Source organism: Planococcus citri, chromosome 1, assembly GCF_950023065.1.
Source record: "Planococcus citri chromosome 1, ihPlaCitr1.1, whole genome shotgun sequence".
Taxonomy (NCBI): domain Eukaryota; kingdom Metazoa; phylum Arthropoda; class Insecta; order Hemiptera; family Pseudococcidae; genus Planococcus; species Planococcus citri.
In genome coordinates, this window is record NC_088677.1 from 18,346,608 (window position 1) to 18,358,731 (window position 12,124).

At 35.8% G+C, this 12,124-nt stretch overlaps 1 long non-coding RNA gene across 1 annotated transcript; it reads right to left on the reverse strand.

The window, feature by feature from the left end:
• Positions 1 to 40: 40 nt before the first annotated feature.
• Positions 41 to 755, reverse strand: LOC135849633 (uncharacterized). The gene is made up of 2 exons (XR_010559599.1): positions 636 to 755; positions 41 to 527 (listed from the first exon to the last, which is right to left on the reverse strand). It is a non-coding gene; the product is annotated as an uncharacterized LOC135849633 (long non-coding RNA).
• Between the last annotated feature and the right edge of the window lie 11,369 nt (positions 756 to 12,124).

Genomic DNA, 12,124 nt, shown 5'->3' on the forward strand with positions numbered 1-12,124 from the left:
CATAATTCTGCTGTAAAAAAACATATTAGTAGGTACAACATTATACAATTACAATTGAACATGACATGAAAAATAATGAATGCAATCAAGAATACATCAGCGATTGATATACAAATAGGTACGATAATAATTACCAATCTAACCTACCTACTGCTTAAATCTACTAAAGTATCCGGATACTCTTACAAGTTAAGATAACTCATATTAGAGTTAGGTACATAATGCCACACAGACAGAATTATTTGGGCACGACAAAATGAATTATTACAAAATACATTTTCAAATTAGGTAAAGTAGAACATTTTCACAAAATAAAAATGATTACATCGTCTAATTTCAGAGTATGATTGTACTTATGGTAGAAATTTATGATGTCCATTGTCCAATGAGATCAGTAATATAGCCGACGAATATTTGTAGCATTTTGAATACGCAATAGGTAAATGTACCGAATATCCAGGCTTTTAAAATACTTTTTCCCAAAAAAATTGACTCCGCCACAACAGTTTCCAGTGGTATCTAGCTACCTACATAGAAAAAACAAACCCAATAGATGCATTGAACCATGATAAACAAATCTCATAAATTCACACTTTGAAAAAAAAATTCATTGTATCTCAATTTCAGATACTTACCACTCATCCGGAAGGTATCAGGCACCTTTGTAATGATCTAAGCTACGCCATGAATTCGCATTTTGAGATAAACAAGAGAACTTGATGATGAAGTTTTATGAGTAGGAGGTGCGTGTTACATAATCTGTGGAAATGATTTCAATTAATAAATACAGATAATTAATCTGAAAGATAGGAAAAAGTCAAAATGACAAATAGGCACACATACCTACTTACATAGATGTACCTCTTTGATGATGAAATTTTCTACTTGAAACTTTTCCTATGGCTTATTGTGAACGCGAGATGAGAATAACACATTTTGACAGGAGATAGGCAGATAGGTAGTTGATACCTGAAATAAAAAAACAAAAAAAGAACAGAAAAACTACCAATTTCATCCCAAACATAAAGAAATCCTTAAAAAGTACTAACTACATAGATTGGTAGATATGGACCTACGCATATTTATAAAATAAAACCGATTCATCAAATTTATCAACGAAAAGAGGGATTTTTATTGACCAAAAATTTAAAAACCATCAAAGATGCATTTCTAATGCAAACCATTGCTCAACTCTATCCCAAAATTCATTCCAATTTTTCTCCCAAGTTCATCAGTTTATTGATTTCGCGAGCCTGTTTCAAAATTGGAGAATTTTTTAGAAGATAGCGGACGAAAAGACCTATAGACACTTTGTATGGAAACAGCCGAGGGCCCGCCTTACTTATACCAGCAAAGAGTCAATTCGGCGAGCCACTTTCCAAAAATGTCACCAATTTTTTGCACACTCACTCGATCAAAAAACTTCAAGTTTCTACAAATTTTGAACATGAAACTTGATTTTCTCCTCACTTGAAATTTTGTAATACTTATTCAATAATCTAGTAAAAATGCACGCATGATTTTCGTTTTCCAAAACTTGATATTAATATACTAGGATAGAACTCTAAGTAAATATAACTAACCTAATGAGCTATCGAAGCTGTGGTGCACAGGAACACAGCCTCCGAGCAGCAACGACAACAAATCATACCCAGAGTTCAACATGTCACCGCAAGCAAACGCAACAAAGCATTGCAACACCAAGAGTCCACTCTGCAGTCTTACCATCGAGAAAAATATGGCTGTTCTACATAGCCTGCAACTTGCAACTCGCAACCTGCAACCTGCAACTTGATCAAAAGATTAAAAATTAGAAGTTGCGAGTTGCGAGTTGCAAGTTGCAGGCTATGTAGAACGTACCCTAGTTTCCCAACCGCCACAGGGAGCCTGGAGACCCTAAAGACCCTTGTGGCCACAGCACCCTGCCACGCCCACCCACAATAGCATATCTCCTCCCAAGTAATCTCGGCTGAAATCACTACCAGGAAGAGTGTAACTGGCACCACAGTCCAACAGCCCATCTAAAACTACCTACCTAAGTAAACTAATTAAACTAATGAAGGGTGACTGATAAAACCAATTTTTTGAAATGTTTACTTTCCTGTTCACTGTTTTGAAAAAATATCCATAATTCAAACTTTTCTTAGGAGAGGATGAGACTTTCAAGGTACTTCCATTTGTGCCAAGTTGCGACATGCCGGTGGACCGAGCATCCCAGTAGGTTAGCCGTACCATGTAGTCGGAGCAAGCAGAGGACACCGAGCTGACGAACAGAGCAGCCGAACCTACTCGACGGACCCGATAAGGCCATGGAAGTAAAAACCGCCATGGACAACTGCCAGTCCCACAGTGGGACCTGTTTGCTAAACTTAGGAGGAAAAAAGTCCGCCGAATTTGACTTTTTTCTCACCCAAATTCCGCTCAGTTGCCACTGTGGGGCTGCGCAGACAGCCCGTTCAAGCGGACCTAACAGACGGAACAGAACAGCCCGGGCATGACAAGCCGATCATGACATGGTCGTGCAGGTTTTCCAAGCGTGGTGGTCCAAACCGAGGACGGAACGATTACGACACGAAAGACAGGCAGGCAGACAGAGGAAAAACGTGAGATTGACTTTTGATAACTTGGGAAAAAGGTATCAAACTTTCCTTGGATAGGAGACTTTATTTCCATTTTTATCACAAAGATCTGCATTGACTTGACTGAGCAGACCAAGACTGGGCTGACCTCAAGCGGGCTTGCGGACTGATAACCCAGCAATCTGAGCGCGTACCAGAGAATGACCAGTCAGACTGTTTAGAGCAGATGAAGACTGAGCAACTGGAATGGCCAACACCAGCAATTTCGGACTTGTGAGACTCGGACTCGTGAGGCCGCACTCGGCGTCGTGAGACTCGGACTCGCATAAAACGCCGAATTTCTCCAAATTCAAGAATCTGGACACTCATGAAGGGACTTCTCAAGAAGAGCTGTCATTGCAAAAATGAAAAAATGAAAATAAAAAACGAGCAAGACAAAAAACCCCCATGAAGTCTCTTCATCACTGGTGCAGCGAGACAAGGACGACAGACCCTCCGCTACAACATGTCCTTGCGACCAGAAAATCCCTGAGCACTGCAGCCCTGAACAGATAGTCAACGCAGAGGCCCTCGGACAGTTTACAGACCCAGGCAGACTCAGACAGACATACAGATTGTCTTTTTGATATTACTTATGCCAGATTTTATTAAACTTGAAAGAAAATCTATCGAGAGACGCTGAATTTCGAAATAGGAAAAAATTTTCTTGACTTACTGACATACTGTCAGATTTTTAAACAACTTGGAAGAAAATCGATCAAAAACTGTGTGAGGTTGACTTTTGAAAACTTGAGAAAAACCAGTCAACTTTTAGACAATATGATATGCTATCAAAATAATAATAAGGTAATAATAATGATAATAATAAGTATATGTATTAACAATAAAAATGATTCATACAATTATCCCAGGGACAGAGTCAGATCTTTTCAGCCAAAAATTCAGAAATCATGAAAAATACATCACTAGTATAGTGCAAACCAATTCTCAACTCTATCCTTTCCCAGGTGTTATTCCCTTTTTTCCCCAAGTTCATCAGTTCATCAATTTTGTGAGCCTGTTTCAAAATTGGAGAATTTTTTAGAAGACAGCGGAAGAAAATACCTAGACACCTTGTATGGAAACAGCCGAGAGCCCGTCTGACATATTGCAAGCCGTGCCGAATCCAGTGAAGAGGAAATTCGAGCAACCTTCCAAAAATGTCACCAATTTTTTGCAGACTCACTCGATCAAAAAACTTCAAACTTCTACAAATTTTGAACATGAAATTTGATTTTCTCCCCACTTGAAATTTTGTAATACTTATTCAACCATCCAGTAAAAATGCACGCATGATTTTTGTTTTCCAAAAAAAAATTCCAAAAATTGAGAGATGATGAGGTGGAAGGACCAATGTGACAAATATTGAAAAAAAAGAACTGTAATTGTAACTATTATATAATTAACCTAATGAGCTATCGAGGCTGTGGTGCACAGGAACACAACCCCCGAGCAGCAACGACAACAAAATCATACCCAGAGTTCAACATGTCACCGCAAGCAAACGCAACAAAGCATTGCAACACCAAGAGTCCACTCTGCAGTCTTACCATCGAGAAAAATATAGCTGTTCTACATAGCCTGCAACTTGCAACTCGCAACCTGCAACCTGCAACTTGATCAAAAGATCAAAAATTAGAAGTTGCGAGTTTCGAGTTGCAATTTGCAGGCTATGTAGAACGTACCATAGTTTCCCAACCGCCACAGGGAGCCTGGAGACCCTAAAGACCATTGTGGCCACAACAATCCACCGCGCCCACCCACAATGGCACATCTCCCTCCCAAGTAATCTTGGCTGAAATCACTACCAGGAAGAGTGTAACTGGCACCACAGTCCAACAACCCATCTAAAACTACCTACCTAACTACCTCATAAAAATAAAATTTTACCTAAATTAAATTATACGCCTGTACAAGTGTACATATAGGTAGGAAAGGAAACACTTTTTATTAGTGCCAATCTGCCAAAATTTCCTGGAAAGTATTGCGCTACATAGAATAAATTGACATGGGGTCAGGGGTGAAGGGTTCTCATCAAAATCAAATCCTATTCAACTTGAACTACGTGTAAGTAGGCACATTGGTAACAAAATTTGGACATTTGTGGACACTTCAACAGCATAAATTCAATCTCATGCAAACCGATGGCTATTTGATGTTACTCATCGTTCAAAAAACTCCCAGGTACTTTATATCATTTTAAAATTCATAATTCATCACCCCCCCCCCTAAGCTCATATTTTTACCATCTCCGACATATCAAATTGACGTAATACTAGGCAATTTCTGTAGAATATTTAAAAAACAAAAAACACTCATCGAGGATCGTTGAATTTGTCTTAAAATTTATATCATAAGTCGTAATACTATCAAATGAGCAGGTACTTGCCAAATTATTGTTACATTTCGCAGCTTTCTAAGTAGGTAATCGTACTTCAAAATGATGAATTCATATACGTTCAGATCTCCGAGTGAAAATAATTCTTTGTATAGTTGGAAGTGGAACTTGCTACGATACGAACTCCTGAAAAATGATACATTATTACGTTAAAATATTTTTCATTTCAATTATCAACTTGGGTATAGCCTACTCATAATGCTATAATTATTATGTATACTAAATTGATCGTGTAGGTACTTGATACTGAAACGTACTCTTTTGATCTATCATGAAAAATACTGAATAAAAGAAAAAAAATTAAATACCTACATTCGCATTATTTAATCTCACAAGGGAGCTACCCAAGGTCTGACACGCGGATCGAAAAAAAATTTTCACAGGTGGATAGAGCATCAAAAAATATGTTATGAGCCAAAATTTTAGCTGCTGAAGTTGACAGGGGGAGAAACCACGGGGGTTTGAATATCGAAAAATCGCAAAAATATGCAAAAATATACTGAAAAAAGTATAAAAATTGAAATCATTCGGCACCCTGTTCGCTTCAGCAGCTAATTTTTTGGCCACGAACTACCATCGATATATGACGACTTATGGTGGACAAGTCGCCGCGATCTGCGTGTCAGACCTTGGGGGTGAATTTTCCCCCACCCCCTAATTTTGGGCGAAACTTTCGAAAGAAAATCTGGGGCGTGTGATATATAAAATTGTATGTTTTTGGTGACGCTGAATTCGAATATGACGTCAGATTTTTTATTGGACCCCATCCACGGCCCCCAGCACCTCCCCAAAGGGGGTAAAAGTTCGAAAAAGTGTTTTGTTTGTGCGACACAAGAAATAGTATGTTTTCTGTGACGCCGAATACGAATATGACTTCAGATTTTTGATTGGACCCCATCCATGGCCCCCAGCACCTCTCCAAAGGGGATAAAAGTTCGAAAAAGTGTTTTGTTCGTGCGACACATGAAATAGTATGTTTTTTGTGACGCTGAATACGAATAGCATCAGATTTTTGATTGGACAAGTCGCTGCGATCCGTGTGTAACGCCTTGAGGATAAATTTTTCACTTATTAAAAAGAATTTAAAAAATGGAAAATCAAAAACACTCGCCAATCTATTTGTTTTGCAGCTATTTTTTTTACCATGAACCATCGTCGTCGATATATGATGTCCAAGGGTGGACAAGCCGCCTGGATTCGCTTGTGATATCCGAGGGATGATATTTTTACTTGTTTAAGAGGTACTTTATCTCCTTTGGGGAGGAACTGGGGGCCGTGGATGGGCCAATCAAAAATCTGACGTCATATTCGTATTCAGCGTCACAGAAAACATGCTATTTCATGTGTCGCACGAACAAAACATTTTTTCGAACTTTTACCCCCTTTGGGGAGGTGCTGGGGACCGTGGATGGGGTCCAATAAAAAATCTGACGTCATATTCGAATTCAGCGTCACCAAAAACATACAATTTGATATATCACATGCCCCAGATTTTCTTTCGAAAGTTTCGCCCAAAATTAGGGGGTGGGGAAAATTCACCCCCAAGGTCTGACACGCAGATCGCGGCGACTTGTCCACCATAAGTCGTCATATATCGATGGTAGATCGTGGCCAAAAAATTAGCTGCTGAAGCGAACAGGGTGCCGAATGATTTCAATTTTTATACTTTTTTCAGTATATTTTTGCATATTTTTGCGATTTTTCGATATTCAAACCTCCGTGGTTTCTCCCCCTGTCAACTTCAGCAGCTAAAATTTTGGCTCATAACATACTTTTTGATGCTCTATCCGCCTGTGAAAAAATTTTTTCGATCCGCGTGTCAGACCTTGGGTAGCTCCCTTGTCAGAGACACTTTTAGATTATGATAATTTTGGTTATTGTTTATTTTTATTTCAAATTCAGCACAACAAATACTGGAAAATTTTGATTTTTTTTTGCCCCCCCTCAAAACAAAATTCGATTTCTTATTGTCATTGAACTTTTCTCCTTGGCTGACATGAAGAAGTATCATAAATTCACAAAACGTCATGAAATTTCCGGTTCGCATTTCTGAATCACTGGATCCACCAGAAATAAGTAAGTACTTTTAAAAAGAAAAACTAACACCAACCAAAAAAAAAAAATTACAAAAAAACAAACTAAAATTGCTAACGAAAAATCTGCTGGGTAATTTTAATGAAAAAATTCATGATATAAAAACATTGCTTAGAAATGAATGATCACTCAGCTGCAGCTGTGGTCAAGAACTTGCATGAAATTTAAAATTATTAGTAATTTGGTACAGAAATAAAATATCTATAGGTTTGACTGTTTGAGAAATGAATTGAAATCAGGCTGATAAATTTCGCCGGTGCTTGGCCTGGTTTTTCATGGGGTTTTCAATTTAGTTCTCCAACTTATTGGATACGTAGGTATTCTATTCCTGTACCAAATTAATTTAAAATTTCATATCAGTTCTTGATCACAGCTGATGAGTGATCATTACTTAGCAATGTTTTTATATCATGAATTTTTTCATTAAAATTTCCCATCAGATTTTTTGTTATAACAATTTCTTCATTCTGTACGTATTTTTGTGAGTTTCCCTCCTCCCCCAAAAAAATGATTCATTTTAAATAAAATTTTGGAGTAATTTTTGAAATCACGAAGTTTTTCACAAGAAGAACACTATCGAACTAAAATGAGTTCAATTTCGTACAGTGATAGGTATAAGTTATAACGTATTATTTTAAAATGTAACGTCAGTTTTTTAAAAAACACTCCTCAATTAAAATTGTTTATATTGTACCGTAGAAAAGAGCCATCTACATCATATTCACTATCTTATCACTGTGCAAAATTTCAAGCAAATTGGCAATCGGTTCATTTAGAGAGGTTGTAGCCTTGTCAACTGAAATTTTCATAAAATTTCGTGCAGAATTTTCCATTCAAATTCTGAAATTGTGTTGACAATAAAATAAACTCATCGCAAAAAACATTGTTGTGTGTGTGTGTGTGTTTTTTTTCAAATTAATTGAGATCAAGATCGAACTTTTATAAAAATCTATTAAGTATTCAAATTTCAAGAAATCTAAAAAGGTAACCAAGTACGAGCCCTGAGGGAGGACAAACGCTTGTTTCGAGAAGTAAGTAAAGTTTTTTAGGTGAAAAGTTCGTTTTTTGGCTTAATATTTTTTTAAAATTTGAATGATAATTTTTAAAAAAATTCAATTTGAAAAAAACACAGTAAAAAATCAGTAGCACAAACGAAGCGATGGCAAAAGCTTTTAGAAATTCGAATTTTGAGAGGTAAAAAATAATGTTTTTTTGTTTTAAAAGATGACCCTACCTATTTCTTGACTCCACAATTTTAGAACTTGAATATTGGTTAATGAAAAATTTCAATTATAAAATAAAAGAAAAGCAGATGGCAAAAGCTTCCGAAAATGCATGTTTAGAGGGAGTGAAAATTATATATTTTTTAACATGGGGCCTCTTGGTGTTTCGGGGCCTCTGGCGATCACCAGTCAACATCATAGAGACCAGTCCGCCACTGTGAGTTACCCAAATCTACAAAATGAGCGATATTAAAATTTTAAATGTAAAAATTTTGCTCTGAAGTTGATTTTTTAAAAAATTTTGAAAATTGAAAAACCCATCGCAGCCCGAGTTGGTCAAAAAAAAAAAATAGAAAAAAAATAGGGAGTTATTTTCTTATCAAAGGTCACCATCACTTTGACTTTTGAGGGAATGGGAGCAGAAGAAATCGCGAATTTTTATTTGTCATGTATTGGACCACTCTAATGTTCGTATTATAAATGCCTAAACGAATCGTGACAAAATTTTGAACGTTTCATCGTTTTTACGTTTATAAAATAAAAAATATGTATTTCTCATTTTCATAACACCTCTCCACAAAATTTAGTCGCACAATGACAAAAAATAGCCGATAACAAGTAAACACGAAAATAATACTGATAAGTGATAAGTGATAAGCGATAAGCGATAACGAACAAATTAATAAATTTGAATTTGAAATCAAAGTAGTAGGTAAACGTTTCAACTTGAGTATAATTATTAATTTATAATGATTCTCGAAACTAAATACCTCTAATAATATACTGACGGTATTTACAACATGCAGGTTTTCTCGTTCTAACTTTTCAATGTCTAAAATAATCGTAATAGGCTTTTCAGGTTATCAACTGAATTACCGAACAGCTAGGAAGATACATTAAAAAGGAAAGTTTTTCAGAAAACATATAGCATCGAAAATCGCTGATCAAACTTCCACTCAACTCACAAGTAATTATTCTCACCATTACGATCGTTTAAATTTGAATTCCTACGTTTTGAACACTTTAACAAATTTGTTAAAAGAAAAATTGAAAACTTTGTCAACAGAAAACAAAGATTTGAAAATCAATAGTAGATACCTACGTATAAAAAATATTGTGATTAGAAATACCACCGTAAATAAGTAAGTTATAGGTACCTAATCAAAACTAAATGAATTTTTACCATTATTACACCATTAATATCGATTTCCTTTTGTAGATTGTAGGTACACAAAGCATCGAAGATCACAGAGCATTTACCAGAATAGTTATTATGTAATCAGAACTTCAGAAAAATGTGCACCAACTCCGTTGGGTATTCAAGATTGTGGCAAACTCAACAGTTCTTAATTTATCACCACCATTATTCACAACGTTGAAGATCTACTACACACGTCACACAATACATTCGACACTAACACCATAATCGTTTCCTATCTCAACGAAAAACACAAACTTTAACTTCACTTCTATTTTGAAAAAAGAAAACATTATCGAAATCACAAGAAAATTTCCAACTAGAAAACGTATCGTTGGCCGAAGAAAGCTATAACCTGAAAAGAGTTCAAGATCGTAGCTTTCAATGTATCGTCTATCGTCAAATTTCCTAGGAAAACAATATCGTCACTCGAAACATTCAATACATTGTAATAAATTTCACTTTTCCGATATTAAAAAGCGATGACATCGACGTAAGAATAAGAAAATACCCCCAAATCGACCGAGCTTTCAACTTTACTCGCATCACTATTACGATCATTGACTCATTGTATACCTAATCCAATTACTTACCCAAGTTTTAGATCCATTAATTTTAGAACCACTAACCAATCAGAAAACCCATTGAAGGAAAAATCGCCGAAAGAAAAACCAAAGCGTTAACAAAACGAATATTTAACATTAATAAAACATTATTAATATCAATTTCATTTTTGTGTTTCAGAATATAAGACCTATACCATGACTGATCATGACGAACTTTGAATTGGAAAAATTATCTATCGACCGAAAATTTAGAACAATGAACATCTTATTGTTGAAAAATTTATTCGTTTCATCAACGTTAGAATTTATTCCACATACGAACGCTAAAATTTTCAATTTTATTACAGTGATTCTCAAATTTTAATTTTAATTCATAAATTACGTTTTTATTTAGGACCGACGCTTCCAAAGTAGATATCATTACTCAAATCGTTTACTTTGATCAATTTTGTATTCAATTCTATTTCTACCTATACGGTTTTTTTTTTTTTTACTAAACTCGTTTTCTACAAATGTAAAAACTACCACTCGATTCCGGTTCACCACATTTACACGAATCATTGAAAAAAGATGTATATATTGCATAGCTAGTTCGCCGTAAATGTGTTGACTAGGGTTGGAGAGCGGTGAGCAGGGTTAAAAATACACTAGCGGTACATTTCTCGTCGAGTCACCGGCAGATAGAAAATGAACGTAGATAAATACAGAAACGGTTACTCGACATATTTAAATCAATCATTTTACATTAAGAAACGACTCGAGATTTTTGAAAAAATGAGAAAAGATAACCGTTGAGATTTTCTTCGAAAAACGATGAAACACGACGAAAATTTACTCGAGTAGGATTAACGTACTTACGATTTCGTTATCGAGTAACCAACTCCACACGACTCGCGATGAAATTACGTTAACGAACTAGAAAATTATAAATACACAGATAGATACAGGAATACGAATATATCGATCACTATTATTTTAGGTAAATTTTCATTTCCGAAACGACGATACGATATCAGAAGCGACCGTTAGAATTAAGCCCTAGATTGAAACCTATTCCAAAACGAGAAAACGCGACGAAAATTCGTTCGAGTAGGAACGTGCGATTTTGTCGTTAAAACACACCGGAGCTTTAGAATAAAACACGAACCAAACACTAACGATATTCAAGAATCGAAACCGGTACCATAAACGGATAAGTATTTAAAACACATTGATATTAGAAAAAACAACCATTAGAATTAAGCCAAGATTGAAACTTATTCAACAATAAGAGAAAACGCGAAGGAAATTCACTCGAGTAGGAACGTGCGATTTCGTCGTTAATAAACACATATCGGAAATTTAGAATAAAACACGAACGACATTCAATTAGGTATATCGAAATAGGTATACATTAAACGAATATTGAAATACATTCACGTAGGTAATAATTAATATAAGTAGGTATACTCACCGATTAACCGAAGGAAACAGAGAAATGATCGTAAAACATCAGCAAGATGGCAGACCGTTGGACGCCAGACAACACGTAAGTACCTACGCAAAAAGACAGTTGATCGTTGACATAGAACACCGCACTTGATGCAAAAGTACAATCAATTAATCGAAATTAAAATGAAAACCAACGAACGCGAAAATAATGCACAAATAAGTACGGTTACAATAGCTTACATCACGACGAAACACGAAATCAAAGTACATTCTTGTACTTCCGAAATAGAAAAACCGTTATAACTACACCCCGAGACAAAAGTCGCGATCTCGCTAAAGTTGATCAACCAACGTCTACGTAATTCTCACGAATAAAACACGATCGCGCGGATATTATCGAGTAAATAAAACGTAATTGCATTAAGATACACTTATTCGAAGCTTTTTAATTAAAATAAATAATAAATACCTCATTAACGAGTAAAAGAAAACTGCAACTTGAATGACGAACGTAAAAGCTTCAACGTACGTTACTGGAATGAGCAAACTAGTACGAACTCGCACACGTAGGTGCGCGCGACGAGGGAGGGGTTCGT